The following is a 23,060-nucleotide window of genomic DNA, read 5'->3' as shown; positions in this document are numbered from 1 at the left end:
CTGATCAAATATATTAAATGCTCTGAATAACTGAACATCACCCATTGGGATGTTTTGTGATCTCTCAAAATCTTTGAACTCTGCGACTCATGAAATTCTTGTAGATAAGCTTAAGTATTGAGGCATGAGTGGGACAGTGCAAAAATGGTTTAATTCATATTAAACTGGAAAAATGCAGAAGATTGAAATTAACAGTACAAATAGTCTGCAAAAAGCAGTAGAATCCTCTAACTGTGGAGGTATCAAGAATGGTGTCCCACTTGGTTCAGTCTTGGGACCCATAATGACTTGCCACTCTGTATTCATGAAGATGCGAAGCTAGTTCTTTTTACTGATGATACAAGTATAGTAATCACACCCAACAAGCAAGAATTAGTGGAGGAAATTGTAAATAATGTCTTCCAGAAATTTATTAAGTGGTTCTTTGCAAATGGACTTTCACTAAATTTTGCGAAAACACAGTATATACAATCCTCTACAGTAAGTAGAATAACACCATTGATAAATACAGACTTTAAACAGAACTTTTTTGCTAAGGCAAATAATTCAAAATTTCTGGTTGTGTACATTTATGAGAAATTGAATTGAAAGATGATCTGTTGAAACGGTTAGGTTCAGCTACTTAGGCTAGTAGGGTTATTGTAAATTCTGGTGATAAGCATATGAGTAAATTTGCCTACTATGCCTATTTTCATTCACTACTTTCTTATGGCATCATATTTGGGGGTAACTCATTATTACGAGAAAAAGTATTCACTGCACAAAAGCATGTAATCAGAATAATAGCTGGAGCCCACCCAAGATCACCTTGCAGATGTTTATTTAAGGACTTCTGGATATTCACAGTATCTTCATAATATATATATTCACTTATGAAATTTGTTATTAATAACCCACCCCAACTAAAGAATGATAGAAGTACACAGCCACAGCACTAGAAGAAAGGGTCATCTCCACTCCTGTGGGTTAAATATGACTTTGGTACTGAAATGGGTGAATTAATCTTAAGTCATTTGCCATATAGCATTAAAAGCCTGACTGATAGACAACCCACATTTAAAAACAAACTAAAAGAATTTTGGAATGACAATTCCTTCTAGTCAGTAAATGACTATTTAGATGTGAAGTACTAACTGAAAAGAAAATGTATGTATAATGAAAACTTTGGTTAAACCTACATCTTCCACATCATTATGAAATGTCGTATTCATGATCTATGGAACAAATATTAATGTAATGTTCACACAATGGATTTTCGGTATTGCACTGGTGAAAGTCGTTGGATTCTATCACACAAAGAAATAACTTACAACAATGCAATTAAGAATTAATTGACTTACTACTTGTATCTGATAACTATTGAATTATTCAATCAATTATTCAATCAAAAGCACACACTTTGCATGAGAGAGAGAGCGCTCTTGGTAATGGGTATCTACTTTGTACTTTCCCATCGTTTAGGAATCTGAATTTACCATAGTTATTGTTATTGTCATTACTAGCACAATCAGAACAATTATTTAATCATTTCAAGAATTAAAAATCAACTGCTTGAAGTTACTAAAAGCAAAATTCAATGTGGCACTCTCCTGATTGGTGGAAGTCAGCTGATTCCGGGCCACTAGAGAGTGTTTACAGTTCAGAAAAATGAGCGAAGATGTTGTACCTAGTCTTCTATCAGCTTGCCATCAACTTTGATTTCAATTTAGCGAGGCATTAACCCATTACATGTTTGTTCCTTTTATAAGCTACTTGCCCAGGCAAAGGCGATGGGCCTTGTCCAGCAGCCTATTTGCTACAAGGCTAGCCGACTGCAAGCTTCGGCTCCCAGCATACTTCGCAAAAAGGCCACCATAACCTAAGGTGCCTCTGAGGCATATCACACATCTTTAGCAAAAAAGAGCAGAATAATTTAGCAAATTAAAGCACCACCACACAGTCACCCACGCTGTGCATGTGTTTGCCAGAAGATGCTTAGTGAACTGATATGGGAATCCCTGGACAGAAGCTGTTGTTTTCCTGAAATGCTACTGAGAAAACTTATAGCACCGACAGTTTGGCTGACTGCAGAATGATTCTGCTGTTGACAATGTAAAGTTTGCATGAGGATGTGAAGAGGTGTGTGTGTGTGTGTGTGTGTGTGTGTGTGTGTGTGTGTGTGTGTGTGTGTGTGTGTGTGTGACAAAGGAATTCGTTGTGCATCACGTGTTACCCACAGTCCGTCTCTGAAAAGAAAACTAACTATCCACAGTGGTGTAAACACTTTTTACAAAACATGCTTCCCCTGCATTACTCCTCTCCATTGCGCCACTTGCTTGATCTGTGCACTACGACCCCATTTAAAATCAACTAAGTTAAGATGTGTGCGCTATACTTGGTGCACTCCTTGCTTCCGAACTGGGAGAAATTTGATGACTTCAGGCTGTCAATGCTTTGGTCTAAACGCTCTAATAATAATAATAATAATAATAATAATAATAATAATAATAATACTGTGTACAGCAATATGGTAGCCCTAGTGTAGTTACTGCTGTGTTGTGCTGTCAAATAAATATCTCTGTCCTGAAGCGAGTAATGAAGCCATTTCTGGACTACTGCAGGTACTATCTGTAACTTGCAGGTGATGTTTCCTTGAGATGTTTAACATTGGTTACATATGTGTCTCACTTTTATCATCACTGATGTATGAGGAAAAAACGTGTGTGGAGAACCTGTAACCTCCACCGCATTAATGCTGCTAATTCATAAATAGTAATAATTGATAACTTAAATAACCAATATTAGTCTTACAAAATTGTGATAATATTAATGATCTTCTGAAAATAATTTAGTTTTCATCCCTCAGCAGGTAATTGTCACCAGTTTGGGAACCACTGATGTATCTACAGGTGTCGCACCCTTTCAAAGGAGTAAATTTTGAGTGGCATCGAAGTAGTATTCTGAAGCTGGTTGAAATTGTTGAGTCAAAGAGCTCAATCTATCCTTATTAGACTGAGACATGTCCTTATCAGTTATACAACTGTGGAAATAATCAAAAACATTGTAACTGGTCACTAAAATTCATATTGATTTGCCACAATTATAGTGGTCGTTTGTATCATGTTTCAGTTATCAAATGTACACTCATGGACACAACCTTCATAAATATGGTTATTTGTAAAGTTGCAGCCATATCACCTCTGGAAAACTAGATTATTACTGGGATACAAAACTAAATACTTGTATAATACTGAAAGCTTAGGGGATTAGCTATTATCATGCTACCTTTCAATAACTGTAACTTTGAAAAATTAGATAAAAATATCTGTAATGATGGCATTCAACTACCAACATTAACTGGCATTTTGCTCTGTTGTCTATAAATGATGAGTAGATTATATACAGGCCATTTCCATGGCAACTTTGAAGCCATTGCAAAAAGTTAATTTATTACATCATACAAACAATGATTCATAGTGTCCTTCATTCCACTGTCAGAGATACCCTGTAACATGTTTGGATTGTTGACATCAGATTTAGTAGTTTCTGAACTGGGATCCCCAGTCACAGATTGATAGATTTGCCCTCCTCCCATCCTCCCTAAACTCTGTATTGCCATCGTGGAAACTATACAGTACCCATCCCATAACTGTTCAGTCAAAGAACCAAAAATTATCGAAAAATAACAGTATCGAGATCAGTGGTAAACACAAAAGTGCACTAAATTGCAATATAAGAAGCATGGCATAAGACACTTCGGCTTGTCAGGTATGTTGTTTCACGTAACAAGTTCAAGGTGCAATAAATCAACATTTCCAATCACAAGCTTAATTGCTGCTGCATTTGCTACTTTCTTGCTGTAAATCCTGATGTCCTGCAGCAACCAATAGAAAAATACTTCTTTCATATTTCTTATGGAGGAAGGAAAGTGTGTCGTGAGTGTTCTGGATACGTTAATCTGCCAAGTAGGTAATGTTAAGTACACAGAGCGCTGTGAGAGTCTGAAGAACTGAGGTGTTAAATACATGGTCAATTCTTGCCTGCTTGAGAGCGAAGCATCAAAGATAGTCAATGCTGTTTGTAGGGAACTTCTTAAAACTTCTTGGTCAAAGGAGCAGCTAAATCACCATGCTTAAAACAAATGGTGGCTACCCTGGCATGTACAGTGTTGTTTTAAGAGATGTACAGTGTTGTTTTAAGCGAGATCACTACCTTTATTGGGACATTTAATTTGCTTACACCCATAGATTTTAGTAAGCAGCTCAAATACTTCCCTCTACTTACTGACAACGTAAGGGGGTGAGTTGATTGGTTTTCATAAGTGCTAGAAGGTGGGCAATAACAAGCTGTAGTGGCCAACTTGGTTAATGACTGCTTAGCATGAAACAAGCAAGAATGCCAACAGTTGCCAACAGTTTGTGGTTGTTCACTAGCTTCTTCACAGAGCCTAGTAATGAGTTTCTATGCTCTGGCAAAGTATTACAGTGTCTATTATCTCTAAGTAGAATGTCAGGGGGAATGTACTATTTGGTACATACATATCTGAGATTAAATGCCTACCCTTCAACTATGATGATGTCTACTTTCTCCCCCCCCCCCCCCCCCCCCCACACACACACACACATTTCCTCCACTACCACAGCTTTCCACTAAGGTAATTGAAAAATCTATTGCTTTCGGTGCACTTTCCTTAAGGTTCTTAAATTTTGACAGCCCTCTGACCTTTCCCCAAGTAAGAGGCCCAGAAATTTCACTGAATCCCTCAACCGGAGAGTGTGAGCATTGAGACATAGCTAAGGTGCATTAAAAGTGGTTCATCTCAAGTTACTTTGTAAACAGGAACCATGCTGGTGTAGGTCACATAACAAAATAGAAAACAGGAATTAGTGTACACTGCTATGAACAACAAAGTGAATTATTACAGCACAGATCAAAACGCAGGCATCACCTGCCAGAGTAGTGTAGGTATATATGCCTATAACTCTACAGATGAAGAGACTGAAAAAACCGTAGAATTAGAAAACATTGTTCAGTATGTTATGGTAGATGAGAATTTGTTATTGATGACAGGATTTGGTGGTATGAGAAGTAAGAGAAGGAAAAATATCAGAGCATGGACTGGGGCAAAGTAATGAAAGGGGCAAGCTGCCAGATAGAATTTTGCACAGAGCACAAATTAATAACTGCTAATAATGAGCTCCTTTTCCAGGCTTCCATGGTCCGAGGGATGCCATGTCGTCCTCAGTCCTGCAGCGACGTGCAGATGCGGTATGGAGGGGCGAGTAGTCAGCACATCACTCTCCTGGCCGTTTTACCAACATTCCAGACCATGGAGCCGCTGTTGCTCATTCAAGTACCTCCTCAGTTGGCATCACAAGACTGAGGGCACCCCTTACCAGTCCTTCCACCAAAGAAAAATCTTTGGCATTACTGGGAATGCAACCTGCGTCCTCTGCATGGCAGCCCATCTATGCTGGCCACTCGGCTACAGAAGTGGACTAATCAGTCTTAATACTTGCTTAAAGAACCATGAAGGAAGGCTGTATACAAGAAAGAGACTTGGAAACTCCAGAAGGTACAAAAGAAATTTAGAAACCAGGTTTTAAAATGTAGAACATTGCCAGGAGTAGTTGTGGACTATGATCATAATTGATTATAACTGCTGATAAAAACTGAAGAAATTGAACAAAAGTAGGAAATTAAGAAGGAACGTGAATAAATTGAAATAATCGGAGACTGTTGAGAACTTAAACGTGATAATGAGAGAACAATTTACAGAAACAGGAATTCAATCGAAGACTCATGGGTCACTTTGAGATTGGAAACAGTAAGGGCGGCAGGGCAGCAGAGGAGCAACTGGGCAAGGAGGCAAGTCTTAGCAGAAATCTTTGGTTAATGCAAGAAATATTTAATTTGTTTGTTGAAAGCATAAAATATAAAACTGCAGCAAGTGAGACGATTCAAAAATGAGATCGTCAGGAGTACAAAATGGCAGATCAGGAAAGGCTAGTGGAGAAATGCAAAGCTGTAAAAGCAGGTGCGGCAAGGAGAACAATAGATTACACAAATACTGTGAGAATAATTTGATGGTGCACTAGAAGCCTTAAGATAAAACAGGGCACTTGGACTGATGACATTACCTTAGAGTAACTAAGATCCTGCAGACTCAACCATGACAGAAATGTACGACATGGAATGCATGATATGAGGTAGGGTAACTATTCTGACTTCAAGAAGAATGTAATAATCCCAGCATCAAAGAAGTAGTATGCTTACAGGTGTGAGTATTATATCAAACCATCCATTACATAAGTCGTAATTGCACAATACTAATACAAATTATCCATAGAACAACACAGACTGGTAGAAGCGAACCTTCAGGGAGGATTCATTTGGATTCTGGAGAAATATAGGAATGTGTGAAGCAATACTGACCCTACAACTCCTCTTAGAAGATAGATTGAAGAAAGATAAACCTACGTTTATAGCATTTGTAGATTTAGATAAAGCTTTTGACAAGTACACAATATTAGAAATTCTGGAGGTAGGAAGGATGATATATGCAAATCTACAGCTTGTAACGAAACTACATGGCAGTTCCAAGAATGGAGGACATAAAATGAAAGCAGTAGTTGAGAAAGGAGTGAGACAGAGATGTAGCTGTCCCCTGTGTCATTCAGTCTGTACACTGAGCAGTCAGTTAAAGAAACCAAGGAGAAATTTAGAAAGGAATTAAAGTTGAGAGAAAATAAAACTTTCTTTGCCAATGCAATTGTAATTCTATCAGAGACAGCAAAGACATCTGAGTGCATCTGAATGCAATGGGTTTTCTTGAAAAGAGATAAGATCAACACAAACAAAGAAAAAACAAGTTGTGAATTTCAGTCAATTTATATCAGAATTTGCTGAGGAGAAGGAGAGGGCAGAGCAAGATAACAATTATTGATCGTCAATGTTGGTAGAAAGTGATTTCAGAATTGGAGACAGCTTGTCAACATAATAAATTCCTTGAGCTAGGCTTGAAGTGTGACATCAGTGACTGTTTATAGTTCTATAATTCACAAAATATTTTTAGTGCTGGGAACGATGCGTTACGCACATTTCATTTCTCAAAATGTAAAGAGTTGATATGTAGCTTACTCCTGAATTTTAATACAGCAGGATATATGTTGCAGCGAAAGATGGGAATGTGTAGATTTAAATTCGTCAACCAGATAGAAATGAAAAGAGTAATAGCCTGTTCTGATCACAACATTGCCATGAAAGTCAATATGTGCCAAAACATGAATGACAAAAAATGAGAAAGTGTACACCATGAATTACAAAAACATGTACTTTTTACAGTTAAAAGAACTGATTTTAATTACTAAGTCTGAATGACCACAGCTGAACACTGCACTGGTAAGCCTCAGTAATGTACAGGAACACTCCATAACTGAAGAGATTTAACCAACACCTTATCTGTTGCTATTTCCCATCTATGTTGTTCTGTTACTTCTTACACACAGCACTGACATCTGAGAATTTTGTGCAAATATATTTCTTTGCCGTAATGGAAGAATTCCTGAAAGCTTGTTATTTAAGATAACATTCATATCTTTTAGCTTCCACCATGCTACTTCACTATTCTACCATTACTAGTGGGAAAAGGGACAAGCTGTGATGGTTTAGGAATTTCAGGATTGTTAAGTTAAATAAAGATAAAATATGGCAAACAGATGTTTTTTCACATATCTTTTCACCATCACATATTTAATATTTCAGTATACAATGTAAGGAGTGTTCAAAGGAGAAAGTACAGGATATTGTAACAACCAAACCAGTTGAAGTTTGCATATGCCACCTTTCGGGATAAAGTAGTGACACATCTAGGGACGTGAATGTAGTGTCCAGTGTGGTTGTGGGCATTCAAAACAGTGCCCTCATCAGGATAGGTGATGCTCAACTTTTTCTGTGCGAGAGGTCAACTTTCGCATGAAGTGAAAGAAAGAAGGAGAATAAGTTTTGCTTAGATGTCTTCCATACTGCAATGGCACATCCATGTGTTCACAACACTCGATAAGAAACTTCTGCAAAAGGAAACATTTGATTGTGTTTGCATGAAACACATTTAAAAATTTTTTTTGTTCTACTGAATATGGGTCCAAAGCTCCTTCATATGCAACTGTTGCCAAGTGGACAACTGAATTTAAATTTGTTCAAGAGAGCTTAGATGATGATCTACACAGTGGTCGGCCAAGATGTGTCACTACTCCAGAAATCATCGCAAAAGTGCACAAAATGGTCAAGGAGGATCGCCGATTGAAAATGTGTGAAATTGCTCACGCTTGCCAGAAGTCACCTGAAAGGGTATATCACATTTTAACTGAAGTATTAGAAATGAAAAAAAATATCTGCAAGGTGGGTGCTGCGACTTGACAGGAAAAATGATTGTTTAAATGCCTCTGCAACCTGTAATTAATCTAATCTTACTCTCTGTCACAAAGTGAGTGATACATACAAAATTCTAGTATACTGCTAGAGTCATCATTTAAAGATGGTTCTCAAAACTTTGTAAGTAGGGTTTCTCGGAATAGTTTATGTCTATCTTCAAGAGTCGGGCAGTTCTGTTTCTTCAGCATCTCTGTGACTTTCCCATGGGTCAAAAAACCTTTTACCATTCATGCTGACCTCTGTATATGTTAAACATCCCCTGTTAGTCCTATTTGGTACAGGTCCCACACATTTCAAAAATATTCTAGAATGGGTCACACGAGTAATCTGTAAGCAATTTCCTTTGTAGACTGATTGCATTTCCCCACAGTTCGACCAATAAACCAAAGTCGGCCATTTGCTTTGCCCACGAGATCATTCCATTTCATATTCCTACAAACTGATACACCCAGGTATTTGTATGATTGGCAAATTCCAACTGTGAATCACTGATATTATAGTCATATGATGCTATGTGGGTGGTGGGTTGGTTTTTTTTTTTTTTTTTTTTTTTTTTTTTTTTTTTTTTTTTTTTTTTTTTTGCACCCATTACAAATTACTTAAAATAATGGAGATCATCTAAAAATAAAAAAAAATACAGCAAAAAGGGAACATTGTAGCCCATGTTAAATAAGCTTGAATTCATTGAAATTGTCTAGTCAATACCAGTTCATGAAACTTTAGTAACTGGAAATTAATGATATAACCTTTCTAAATTCAAAAAACTTCATCAAGACAATGTTAGAAAAATACTGATGTGTAAGAAAACAATGGAATAAAATAGTGGGTGACTTAATTTCATTCATCATATTAGATGTCTTGGGGGAGCCCAAAACCTGTGTCATTCACGATTTAAATAATAAAAACTCCTGCAGTTACTTATTTGTTGTTGTTTAGTACAATGAGTTGAGAATTTCTTATTTTCAAGTGCATTAGTTTACATGAATATGTTTGGTGATGTTTGCATGTGTGCTTCTCTGCCCCTCTTGCATCTTTTCGAATTTGCACTGCCATCATCATCAGATAAAAGGTCAAAATGAATTTTTGAGGGTTTCTATATGCTAATGTTAGAAATGGTATTTTTATTTGTTTACTTACAGGTATTCTGCTGCCACCATTATACAGAATATTGCACATATGCAAATCATCACTTACACTGTTTATTTAAAAAATGCACTACAATATATGACACGATGGCTTCACTGAGTGTTTATACACACTCAGAATTGTTAGTGTTTTGCCTTACATTATGTATATGTATAAGGTTTTAAATAATATTTGTTTACCACTAATGACTACTAAATTATCGGTTACATTTTATTTTATTTTTAAATTTTTTTTCCTAGTGAGGAAATATACATATTTATTGAAAATTGTCACAGGTATCATACACAGGAGAAACATGAAGAAATTAACTGATTCACTGTCTAGATTGTCATCGTAAATTTTTTCTCCTCACTTTCTGATGTGCACAAAAAATTCAAGTCCTTCCATTAAATCCATTATACGAGATGTTTGAAAGTCAGCCAGTCGGGCAGCAGTGACTGGCTGAGAGAGACGCAGCTACAGTGAAGTAACCTATTTTGTGACTTTTATGGGCTCCTAACCAGGAGCAAATTGTTTAATTTCATCTGTGTGTGTTGATAGTGTAGTTTCTTTAGTTTCTGTGTGTTAACTTAATATCTAATAGCAACAGTTCTCACGTTCTCGTTTGCACCAGAAAATAAACAGATTTTGTGACGTATTACCAGTTCCTAATCAGGGGCAAATTATTTAGTGTCATCTGAGATTTTCGGTAGTTCGGTTTTTGAATCTCTGAGCACTGATCAAATTTATTAGACACAGTGTCTGGGTTTTCATGAGCATCTACAGTAGAGTTCCGCAGCACATGCCGATAGTCTGTCTATATGCATACCGCAGTTTTCCAGTCTTCTGTATGGATAGTCACTGTGATTGTTGTGTCAGATGCAAGCCAAGTCAGCGACATTTTGCTCTCAGTTCCAGGCTGTGATGGCTTCAGTACACAGCTTGAAGCTGCAGTGGATGGACGCTGCTGTTGTAGGCCAGCTGTGGGTATCCAACGGACGTCTAGCATGTCAGAGTCCTCAGATTGGCCCTTACCGGTGGCCAGCTCTGTTACTGCTCGCACTGAGGTTGACCCCTCACCTGGCGTCGAGTGGGAGGTTGCCTCGGGGTGTGGCAGGGTGCGAAAGACTTCCCAGGAGGCCACAAGTCAGGCCTCCCCAGTCAGTGTGACAAACAAGTTACAGGTGCTGTCTACATCTGACTGAGTGACAGTGTCAGCCACAGTCACCTGTCCAGTTCCAGAGGAAACCTCTCAGCCTGCCAGATCTGGGAAATCAGAGGGTGGGATTATTGATAGTTGGGGGAGCTCCAGTGTTGGGGGCTTTATGGGGTCCCTTTGGGACATGACTGCCAAGAAGGAGAAGAAAGCCAGTGTACACTCAGTGTGCAGTAATTCCAGATGTGAAACTGGTCCTGGATGCCATGAAGACCACAGGAGACAGCCAACTGCAGGTGGTGGCTGAAGGCAGTACCAATGATGTGTGTCACTTTTGATCAGAAAAGATACTCCCTGGTTTCGAGTGGTAAACAGAAGTGGAAAAGGCTGCCAGACTTGCTTGCGAGATAAAAGCGGAGCTGACGTTATGTATCGTAGTTGACAGGACTGATAGCAGACCTCTGGTACAGAGCCAAGTGGAGGGTCAGAATCAGAGGTTCAAACGGTTTGCGACCTTGCAGGCTGCAGGTTCGTCGACTTGCTCCATGGGGTAGTTGGGTTTTGGATAGATCAGGACCCAAAGACTGGGGAAGTTGCACAGCTCACACCAGTATTCAAGAAAGGTAGTAGGAGTAATGCGCTAAATTATAGACCCATATCATTAACGTCAATACACAGCAGGATTTTGGAACATATAGTGTGGTTGAACATTATGAATAGCCTTGAAGAAAACTTTTTATTGACACACAATCAGCACGGATTTAGAAAACAGTTCTAGTGAAACGCAACTACACTGTGTGATCAAAAGTATCTGGACACCCCCAAAAAATACGTTTGTCATATTAAGCGCATTGTGCTGCCAGGTACTCCACATCAACGACCTCAGTAGTCATTAGACATCGTGAGAGAGCAGAATGGGGTGCTCAGCGGAACTCACGGACTTCAATCATCACATTGTACAGGCTTTTGTTTCTTTTGGTTTGAACAGCTCAGTGTCAGTTAGGCCGTCAGTGAGAGTGAGCCACGAGTTCCTGCTGCTAATAAGGCGAGTACACCGTTCATTTATTACATACTCTTACAAACTTCAAACAGGAGAAACTTCAGTAATGTATAGGAACTGTGTTTGCTGTGTACAGATACGAGCTGAGTTACTGACTCTTCGCTCACAGCTACAGGCTGTGTTGGCTTCCGTCACACAGCTTGAGGCTGCTGTCAAGGTCCACCACTGTGGGGGTCAGACACTGGTATGCGAGGGATGTCGAGGACATCCCACGTGTCCTCGGATTGGTCCTCTGCTCTGGCCGTTCTGAGTTTCTGCTCTGAGGTTGATCCCTGACCTGTGCTCGAGTGGGAGATCGTTCCAAAGTCTGGCAGGCAAAAAAAGACTTTCCAAGGGGCCAATCGTAGGGCCTCCCCAGTTCATTTGACTAACAGTTTCAGGTGCTACTTGTGGCTGGCGAAGTCTCTGAGCTGGATGCAGTCATCCACCCTGTTCCAGAGGAAGCTTCTGGGCCGTAAGGTGTGGGCATTCACAGAGGTGGGTTTGCTGGTAGTTAAGAGCTCCAACGTTAGGTGCGTAATGGGGCCCCTTAGGAACATGGTTTCCAAGGAGGGGAAGGAAGCCAGTATGCACTCAATGTGCATACCAGGGGCAGTCATTCCAGATGTGGAAAGAGTGCTTCCAAATGCCATGAAAAGTACAGAGTACAGGCAACTGCAGGTGGTGGCCCATGTTGTTACCAATGACGTGTGTCGCTTTGGATTGGAGGAGATTCTCTGTGGTTTCAGGAAGTTAGCAGAAATGGTAAAGACCGCCAGTCTTGCTTGCGATATTAAGGTGGAGCTCACCGTGGTCCTTTGATGCAGAGTGAAGTGGAGGGTCTGAATCGGAGGCTCCAGTGATTCTGTGACTGTCTAGGCTGCAGATTCCTTGACTTGCCCCATTGGGTGGTGTGTTTCCAAGTTCTGCTTAATAGGTCAGGAGTCCACTACACACGGGAAGGGGCGACATGGATAGTGGGGGCTGTGTTGAAGGGACTGGGTGGTTTTTTAGGTTTGAGAGTCTCAGAAAACCAAAGAAAGTGCATCTAGTGGGCAGGTAAAACAGAGTAAGGTAGTTGTAGAAATGATCAGTATTGTAGCTGTAAATTGTCGTAACTGTGATGGGAAAGAAACAGAGCTCCAAGCCCCAATAGAAAGCTCTTAAGTTCAAATAGTTACAGGTACGGAAACCTGGCTAAAGCCGGAAGGAAGTTAAGCTGAAATTTTTTTTCAAATGACCTAACAGTATTCAGAAAGATTAAATACAGTTGGTGGTGGAGTATTTATTCCTGTCACAAGTAGTTTTCCTTGTAGTGAAATTTAAGTAGTGTGTTCCTTCGAAATATTATGGGTAGAGGTTATACTTGACACTCTGACTAAACTATTAATTGGATCGTTTACCGATCCCCTGACTTAGAAGATACAGTTTCTGAATGGTTCAAAGACAACATGAGTATCTTTTCAAGTAGGTACCCCACTCATAAAATTAATTTTGGTGGTGGCGTCAATCTGCCCTCAATATGCTGGAAAAATTATGTGTTTCAAGCCGGTGGCAGGCATAAAACATCATCCAAAATTGTACTGAATGCTTTCTCAGAAAATTATTTTGAACAATTAGTTCGAGCCCACTCGAATCGTAAATGGTTGCGAAAGCATACTTAGCCTCTTAGCAACAGATAATCCTGGACAGACAGGGAGTATCATGATGAATACAGGTATTAGGGGACCACAAAGCAGTTGCTGCTAGGCTGAATATCATAACACTCAGCAACCATTAAAAAAAAAAAAAGCTAAGTACATCTATTTAAAAAGCTGATAAACATGTTCTTAACGCCTTTTTAAGAGACAGTCTCTGGTCCTTTTGATCTGATAATGTAAGCGTAAAAAAGATGTGGACTGATTTCAAAGAGATAGTATCAACTGCAGTTGAGATATATATACCACATAAATTAATAAGGGATGGTAGTGATCATCCATGGTACACAAAACAGGTCAGATCGTTGTTGCAGAAACAATAAAAAAAGCATGCCAAATTTAAAAGAACGTAAAATCCCTACGATTGGCAACGAGTGTTCTTCAATGCAAGACGCTTTGAATAATTTCCACAACAAAACTCTGTCTCTAAAGCTGGCAGAAAACCCATAGAGATTCTGGTCATACATAAAGCACACCAGTGACAAGACACAATCAATACCTTCACTGCGTGATACTAACAGTGAAGTCACTGATGACAATGCCACTAAAAGAGTTACTAAACGCGGTCTTCCGAAATCCTTTCACCAAAGACGACGAAGTAAATATTCCTGAATTCTAATCGAGAACAACAACCAAGATGAGAAACATGGAAGTAGATATCCTCGATTTAGCAAAGCAGCTTAAATCGTTTAATAAAGGCAACGCTCCAGTCCAGACTGTATACCAGTCACGTTCCTTTCAGAGTATGCTGATAGAATAGCTCCATATTTAGCAATCACATACAACTGCTCACTCACAGAATGTTCCGTACCTAAAGACTGGAAAATTGCTCAAGTGCCACCAATACCCAAAAAGGGAAGTAGAAGTAATCTGCTGAATTACAAGCCCATATCAGTATTGTCGATTTGCAGTAGGACTTTGGAACATATACTATATTCAAACATTAGGAATTACCTTGAAGAAAACGATTTATTGACACACAGATTCAGAAAACATCGTTCTTGTGAAACACCACTAACTCTTTATACTTGTGAAGTAATGAGTGCTATCAACAGGGGATATCAAATTGATTGCATATTTTTAGAATTCCAGAAAGCTTTCGACACTTCCCCACACGCATCTAACCAAAGTGCGTGCCTATGGAATATCGCCTCAGTTGTGCGACTGGATTTGTGATTTCCTGTCAGAAAGAATGGTTCAAATGGCTCTGAGTGCTATGGGACTTACCAGCTGTGGTCATCAGTCCCCTAGAACTTAGAACTACTTAAACATAACTAACCTAAGGACATCACACACATCCATGCCCGAGGCAGGATTCGAACCTGCGATCGTAGCAGTCACTCGGTTCCAGACTGGGCACCTAGAACCACTCGGCCACCACATTCGGCTCCTGTCAGAAAGGTTACAGTTTGTAGTAATAGATGGAAAGCCATAGATTAAAACAGAAGTGATATCTTGCATTCCCCAAGGATGTGCTATATGCCCTCTATTCTTCCTGATCTATATTATAACACAGGAGACAATCTGAATAGGCATCTTACATTGTTTGCAGATGATGCTGTCATCTGCTGTCTTGTAAAGTCATCAGATGACCAAAACGAATTGCAAAATGACTTAGATATCTGTGTGGTGCGAAAAGTGGCAACTGACCCTGCATAAAGAAAAGTTTGAACACATGAGTACTAAATAAAATCCGCTAAATTTTGATTACGCGATAAGTCACACAAATTTGATGGCTGTAAATTCAACTAAATACTTAGGGATAACAATTACAAATAACCTAAATTGGAACCATCACACAGATAATGATGTGGGTAGAGCAAACCAAAGACATAAATTCATTGGCAGAACATCTATAAGGTGCAACAGGTCTACTAAAGAGACTGCGTACACCACACTTGTCCGCCCCATTCTGAAGGATTGCTATGCGGTGAGAGATCCGCATCATGTCAGACTGACGGCTGACGTCGAAAAAGTGTAAAGAAGGGCATCTCGTTTTGTACTATCCTGAAGTACGGGGGAGAGTGCCACAGACATGATACATGAATAGGAGTGGCAATCATTAAAACAAATGTGTTTTTCTTTGCGACAGGATCTTCTCGTGAAATTTCAACCACCAGTTTCCTCCTCAGATTGCAAAAACATTCTGTTGGCATCCACCTACATAGGGAGAAATGATCATCATGATAAAATAAGATAAATCAGGGCTCGCACAGAAAAATTTAAGTGCTAGTTTTTCCTGCATGCCGTTAGAGGGTGGGGTGGTAGAGAGACAGCTTGAAGGTGGTTCACTGAACCCTATGCAACGTACTTCATCGTGAATAGCAGAGTAATAATGTAGATGTAGGTGTAGATGCCTCCCCCCATGAACCATGGACCTTGCCTTTGGTGGGGAGGCTTGCGTGCCTCAGCGATACAGATAGCCGTACCGTAGGTGCAACCACAACGGAGGGGTATCTGTTGAGAGGCCAGACAAACATGTGGTTCCTGAAGAGGGGCAGCAGCCTTTTCAGTAGTTGCAGGGGCAACAGTCTGGATAATTCACTGATCTGGCCTTGTAACAATAACCAAAACGGCCTTGCTGTACTGGTACTGCGAACGGCTGAAAGCAAGGGGAAACTACGGCCATAATTTTTCCCGAGGGCATGCAGCTTTACTGTATGATTAAATGATGATGGCATCCTCTTGGGTAAAATATTCCGGAGGTAAAATAGTCCCCCATTCGGATCTGTATGATTAAATGATGATGGCATCCTCTTGGGTAAAATATTCCGGAGGTAAAATAGTCCCCCATTCGGATCTCCGGGCAGGGACTACTCAAGAGGATGTCGTTATTAGGAGAAAGAAAACTGGCGTTCTACGGATCGGAGTGTGGAATGTCAGATCCCTTAATCGGGGAGGTAGGTTAGAAAATTTAAAAGGGAAATAGATAGGGTAAAGATAGCTATAGTGGGAATTAGTGAAGCTCGGTGGCAGCAGGAACAAGACTTCTGGTCAGGTGACTACAGGGTTATAAACACAAAATCAAATAGGGGTAATGCAGGAGTAGGTTTAATAATGAATAGGAAAATAGGAATGCGGGTAAGCTACTACAAACAGCATAGTGAACGCATTATTGTGGCCAAGATAGATACGAAGCCCACACCTACTACACAAGTACAAGTTTATATGCCAACTAGCTTTGCAGATGACGAGGAAATTGAAGAAATGTATGATGAAATAAAAGAAATTATTCAGATAGTGAAGGGAGATGAAAATTTAATAGTCATGGGTGACTGCAATTCAGTAGTAGGAAAAGGGAGAGAAGGAAATATAGTAGGTGAATATGAACTGGGGCAAAGAAATGAAAGAGGAAGCTGCCTGGTAGAATTTTGCACAGAGCACAACTTAATCGTAGGTAACACTTAGTACAAGAATCAGAAAAGAAGGCTGTATACATGGAAGAACCCTGGAGATACTAAAAGGTATCAGATAGATTATATAATGGTAAGACAGAGATTTAGGAACCAGGTTTTAAATTGTAAGACATTTCCAGGGGCAGATGTGGACTCTGACCACAATCTATTGGTTATGGACTGTAGATTAAAACTGAAGAAACTGCAAAAAGGTGGGAATTTAAGGAGATGGGACATGGATAAACTAAAAGAACCAGAGGTTGTACAGTGTTTCAGGGAGAGCATAAGGGAGCAATTGACAGGAATGGGGGAAAGAAATACAGAAGAAGAAGAATGGGTAGCTTTGAGGGATGAAGTAGTGAAGGCAGCAGAGGATCAAGTAGGTAAAAAGACGAGGGCTAGTAGAAATCCTTGGGTAACAGAAGAAATATTGAATTTAATTGATGAAAGGAGAAAATATAAAAATGCAGTAAATGAAGCAGGCAAAAAGGACTACAAACGTCTCAAAAATGAGATCGACAGGAAGTGCAAAATGGCTAAACAAGGATGGCTAGAGGACAAATGTAAGGATGTAGAAGCTTATCTCACTAGGGGTAAGATAGATACTGCCTACAGGAAAATTAAAGAGACCTTTGGAGATAAGAGAACCACTTGTATGAACATCAAGAGCTCAGATGGCAGCCCAGTTCTAAGCAAAGAAGGGAAGGCAGAAAGGTGGAAGGAGTATATAGCGGGTCTATACAAGGGCGATATACTTGAGGACAATATTATGGAAATAGAAGAGGATGTAGATGAAGACGAAATGGGAGATACGATACTACGTGAAGAGTTTGACAGAGCACAGAAAGACCTGAGTCGAAACAAGGCCCCGGAGTAGACAACATTCCATTGGAACTACTGACTGCCTTGGGAGAGCTAGTCCTGACAAAACTCTACCATCTGGTGAGCAAGATGTCTGAGACAGGCGAAATACCCTCAGACTTCAAGAAGAATATAATAATTCCAATCCCAAACAAAGCAGGTGTTGACAGATGTGAAAATTACCAAACAATCAGTTTAATAAGTCACAGCTGCAAAATACTAACGCGAATTCTTTACAGACAAATGGAAAAACTAGTAGAAGCCGACCTCGGGGAAGATCAGTTTGGATTCCGTAGAAATGTTGGAACACGTGAGGCAATACTGACCCTACGACTTACCTTAGAAGCTAGATTAAGGAAGGGCAAACCTATGTTTCTAGCATTTGTAGACTTAGAGAAAGCTTTTGACAATGTTGACTGGAATACTCTTTTTCAAATTCTGAAGGTGGCAGGGGTAAAATATAGGGAGCGACAGGCTATTTACAATTTGTACAGAAACCAGGTGGCAGTAATAAGAGTCGAGGGACATGAAAGGGAAGCAGTTGTTGGGAAGGGAGTGAGACAGGGTTGTAGCCTCTCCCCGATGTTATTCAATCTGTATACTGAGCAAGCAGTAAAGGAAACAAAAGAAAAATTTGGAGTAGGTATTAAAATCCATGGAGAAGAAATAAAAACTTTGAGGTTCGCCGATGACATCGTAATTCTGTCAGAGACAGCAAAGGACTTGGAAGAGCAGTTGAACGGAATGGATAGTGTCTTGAAAGGAGGATATCAGATGAACATCAACAAGAGCAAAACGAGGATAATGGAATGTAGTCGAATAAAGTCGGGTGATGCTGAGGGAATTAGATTAGGAAATGAGACACTTAAAATAGTAAAGGAGTTCTGCTATTTGGGGAGCAAAATAACTGATGATGTTCGAAGTAGAGAGGATATAAAATGTAGACTGGCAATGGGAAGAAAAGTGTTTCTGAAGAAGAGAAATTTGTTAACATCGAGTATAGATTTAAGTGTCAGCAAGTCGTTTCTGAAAGTATTTGTATGGAGTGTAGCCATGTATGGAAGTGAAACATGGACGATAAATAGTTTGGACAACAAGAGAATAGAAGCTTTCGAAATGTGGTGCTACAGAAGAATGCTGAAGATTAGATGGGTAGATCACATAGCTAAGGAGGAAGTAGTGAATAGAATTGGGGAGAAGAGGAATTTGTGGCACAGCTTGACAAGAAGAAGGGATCGGTTGGCAGGACATGTTCTGAGGCATCAAGGGATCACCAATTTAGTATTAGAGGGCAACGTAGAGGGTAAAAATCGTAGAGGGCCGGTAAATGCCAAACTCACTTGGTGTAAGGAGCTTAAACAGTGGAAAAACGTTGTGTGGAGCGACGAATCGTGGTACACAATGTGGCAATCTGCTGGTAGGGTGTAGGCATGACGAATGCCCGGTGAATGTCATCTGCCAGCGTGTGCAGTGCCAACAGCAAAATTTGGAAGTGGTACTGTGATGGTGTGGTTGTGTGACACTGTCACAACACAGGCCTACACTGATGTTTTAAGCACATCATTGCTTCCCACTGTTGAAGAGCAATTCGGGGATGGCAGTAGCATCTTTCAGCACGATTGAGCACCTGTTCATAATGCATGGCCTGTGGTGGAGTGGTTACACAACAACAACATTCCTGTAATGAACTGGCCTTCAGAGTCCTGACCTGAATCCTATAGAACACCTTTGTGGTGTTTTAGAATGCCGACTTTGTGCCAGGCCTCGCCTACCAACATCGATACCTCTCCGCAGTGCAGCACTCTGTGAAGAATGGGCTACCACTCCACAAGAAATTTTCTGTCACCTGACTGCATTGTGTCTGTGAGAGTGGAAGTTGTCATCAGGGCTAAGGATGGGCCAGCACCATATTGAATTCCAACATTACCGATGGAGGGTGTCATGAACATGTAAGTCATTTTCAGCCAGGTGTCAGGATACTTTTGATCACATAGTGTAGCTCTTTAGTAACACAAAGTGTTGAGTGCTATTGACCAGGGATTTCAAATTGATTTTGTACTTCAAATTTCTGGAAGGCTTTTGACACTGTACCACACAAGCAGCTTGTGGTGAAATTGCATTCTTATGGAATATTGTCTCTGTTATGTGACTGGATTTGTGATTTCCTGTCAGAGGTGTCACAGTTCCTAGTAATTGACTGAAAGTCATCTACTGAAACAGAAGTGATTTCTGGCATTCCCCAAGGTAGTGTTATAGGCCCTTTGCTGTTCCTTATTTATATAGATGATTTGGGAAAACATCTGAACAGCCATCTTAGGTTGTTTTCAGATCACACTGTGATTTATTGACTAGGAAAGTCATCATCAGAAGATCAAAACAAATTACAAAATGATTAGAAAATATATCTGTGTGTTGCAAAAATTGATAATTGACCTGACCAACGAAAAGTGAGAGGTCGCCCCACGTGAGCGCTAAAAGGGATCTGTTAAACTTCAGTTACACAATAAATTAGTCAAAACCAAAGGCCATAAATTCAACTAAGCACCTAGGAATTACAATTACAAACATCTTAAATTGGAGGGAATACACAGAAAATGTTGGGGGGGGGGGGGGGGGAGAGGCTAACCAAACACTGTGTTTTATTAAAAGGACATTTAGAAAATGCAACAGATCTACTAAAGATACCGCCTATGCTACACTTGCCCATCCTCTTCTAGAAGACTGCTGCATGGTGTGGGACCTGTACCACATGGGATTGACGGGGTACATGGAAAAAATTCAGAGGAGGACATACTGTTTTGTGTTACTGCGAAATAGGGGAGACATTGTTACTGAAATGATACAGGATCTGGGATGGACATAATTAAAACAAAGGTATCTTCTGTTGTGGTGGAATCTTCTCACGAAATTTCAGTCACCAACTTTCTCCTCCGAATGCGAAAATACTTTGTTGATGCCGATTTACAGAGGCGGGAAAGGATCACCACAGTAAAGTAAGGGAAATTGGAGCTCGCGCAGAAAAATATGTGTGCTTGTTTTTTCCACACGCTATATGAGATAGGAATAACAGAGAATTGTTAAGGTGGTTTGGCGAACCCTCTGTCAGACACTTAAATCTGATTTGTGGAGTCATGTAGAGGTACGTAGATGTAGATGAAAGTTGTGGAGGATCTTAAGATCTTCTATGTTTTCGAATGGGTGTCCAGTCTTTTTTGTGTGTGTTGCTATTGATGATTTTATAAATTGGTTGTGTGTGTCACAGTTGATGTGTTCAGTGTATCTAATTTAGAAATTGCTGCCAATTTGTCCTGTGTAGTAGTTTGAACAAGTTTTACATGTTATTTCATATATTCCTGAGTCTGAGAATATATTTTTTATTGTTTAAGGTGTGGACTAGTTTCTAGCTACTACATAGGACAAACTGCCAAGAGTTTTCAAATTAGATACTTAACACATCAAATCTTACACACACAACCAATTTTTAAAATGAGCAATAGCAACACACACAAAAAACACCGGACACCCATTTCAAAACATAGTAGAAGATCATAAGATAATTCACGACTTTAAAAAATCTCGTGCATTGGATTTAATGGAAGGGCTTGAAATTTTTGTGCACATCAAAAAGCAAGGAGTAGTAGTCCTCTATGACAAACTAGACAGTGAATCAGTTAATTTCTTCAAATGTTTCTCCTGCATATAACTGTGACAATTTTCATAAATATGAACATTTCATCATTAGAAAATATTTTTATATGTAAGAGATAATTTAGTAGTCAATAGTGCTAAAAATATATTGTATTATATAGAACCTTATACATGCACATAATGTAAGCCAAAACACTGTAACAATTCTGACTGTGTACAAACTCTTGGTGACGCCATGGTGTCATATCTTTATAGCATGTTTCGTAAAGAAACCATGTAAGTGGTGATTTGCATGTGTACAACATTGCGTATAATGGAGGAGGCACAATACCTTTAAGGAAACAAACAGCAATACCATTTCTAACATTAGCATTTTAAAAATTCTCAAAAATTCATTTTGTCTGATTTCCTGATTGCAATGTAACTTCGAAAGGATGCAAGTGGAGCAGAAAAGCGCACATACAAACATCACCAAACGTATTCATGTGAACAGACGCACACATTTGAAAATGAGAATAAACTATCAAAATGTGTTGTACCAAGCAGCAAACAATAAGTAACTGGTGCAATTTTCATTACTTAAATCAGCAGTGGGTGATGTGGACTATTCTTAGCTCTGTTAAGAAAACCATCAGTGGAAAAACCAATGTTAACATTAATGGGTGGCATCCACTTGCTAAAAAATTATGGCAAGGTTGACGTAAGACAGTTCATTTGCAGATATATGGTATAGTGAACTTCAGCTCTAAAGTTCATGAGTAAATATAGTTTAGAATCTTAATTTTTTGAAAAAATATTCAGAGAAATTAAATATTCTGAGACTGGTCAAGTATGTTCAGTACCTATAACAACATGAAGCTCAAGAGCAAAGTCAGATACATTTTATAAATGTCCAAAGGATCTGCTTCAGATGTGATTTTTTGCAGATGTCCAGTTTCAAATAGAGTATTAACATAACCAAAAACTACTGTACTACCTTTAATTGTGAATAAAGCTGATTACGAAGTTAGTTATTTTTTTAAAAAATATAAGTCTAGTAAGATATTTGTATATTTGTTCTGAAGTGACAAGTTGTGAAATCCTCCTCCACTGTAGTTACTTTTTGGAAGTGACACACATTCATCCTTACTACAAATTCACCCATAACAAGACACAATTGCAGTTCTTTCTATCATCACAATTAACTTGCAGATATGGAGGAGGACAAATATGAAATACATTGTAATTTTATAGTCTATAACACTGAATATTCAAATGGCATCTTAAGCAGGCAAATTTTTCTCATTACAGATACTAACTAGTAGAAATGGTAAGCAAACTTTGGATGTTAATAAAATATAAATCACAGGGCCAGAACTTCATGGGGCAAATCAGAGGAAATGTCTGGAAGATACAAAAATAAACATCAATTAAATAGTTGAATTCCCCAGTATCTTGTGTCAAGGAAGATATTAAGTGCCATTTCCTAAAATACGAGGGTTGGAACTTAAATAGTGGCAACTATATATTCACTACCGATAAGAAAGAGTTAAATGTTTGCACCTGTTACTGTACTTCAAAGTAGTCACCAGCATTGTGTACAACCCGTTGCCAGTGATGTGTAAGGTGTAGTATACTGTTAGCAGAGCCTGTTCTGTTGATGGTGCGAATGGAGCGGTCTGCTGTCTGTCGAATCTCTGGAACAGTTCTGAAGCGAATGCCACGAAGTGGTTCCTTCATCTTAGAAA

At 39.3% G+C, this 23,060-nt stretch overlaps 1 protein-coding gene across 2 annotated transcripts in view; it reads left to right on the top strand.

Annotated features, from left to right (window-relative positions):
• Window positions 1–23,060, top strand: part of LOC126297616 (unconventional myosin-Va) — a 352,002-nt gene that overhangs the window by 161,098 nt on the left and 167,844 nt on the right. The gene's annotated exons all lie outside the window — the stretch shown is intronic.

Source organism: Schistocerca gregaria, chromosome X (assembly GCF_023897955.1).
Source record: "Schistocerca gregaria isolate iqSchGreg1 chromosome X, iqSchGreg1.2, whole genome shotgun sequence".
Classification (NCBI taxonomy): Eukaryota; Metazoa; Arthropoda; class Insecta; order Orthoptera; family Acrididae; genus Schistocerca; species Schistocerca gregaria.
This window is presented reverse-complemented; position numbering and strand designations above follow the sequence as displayed.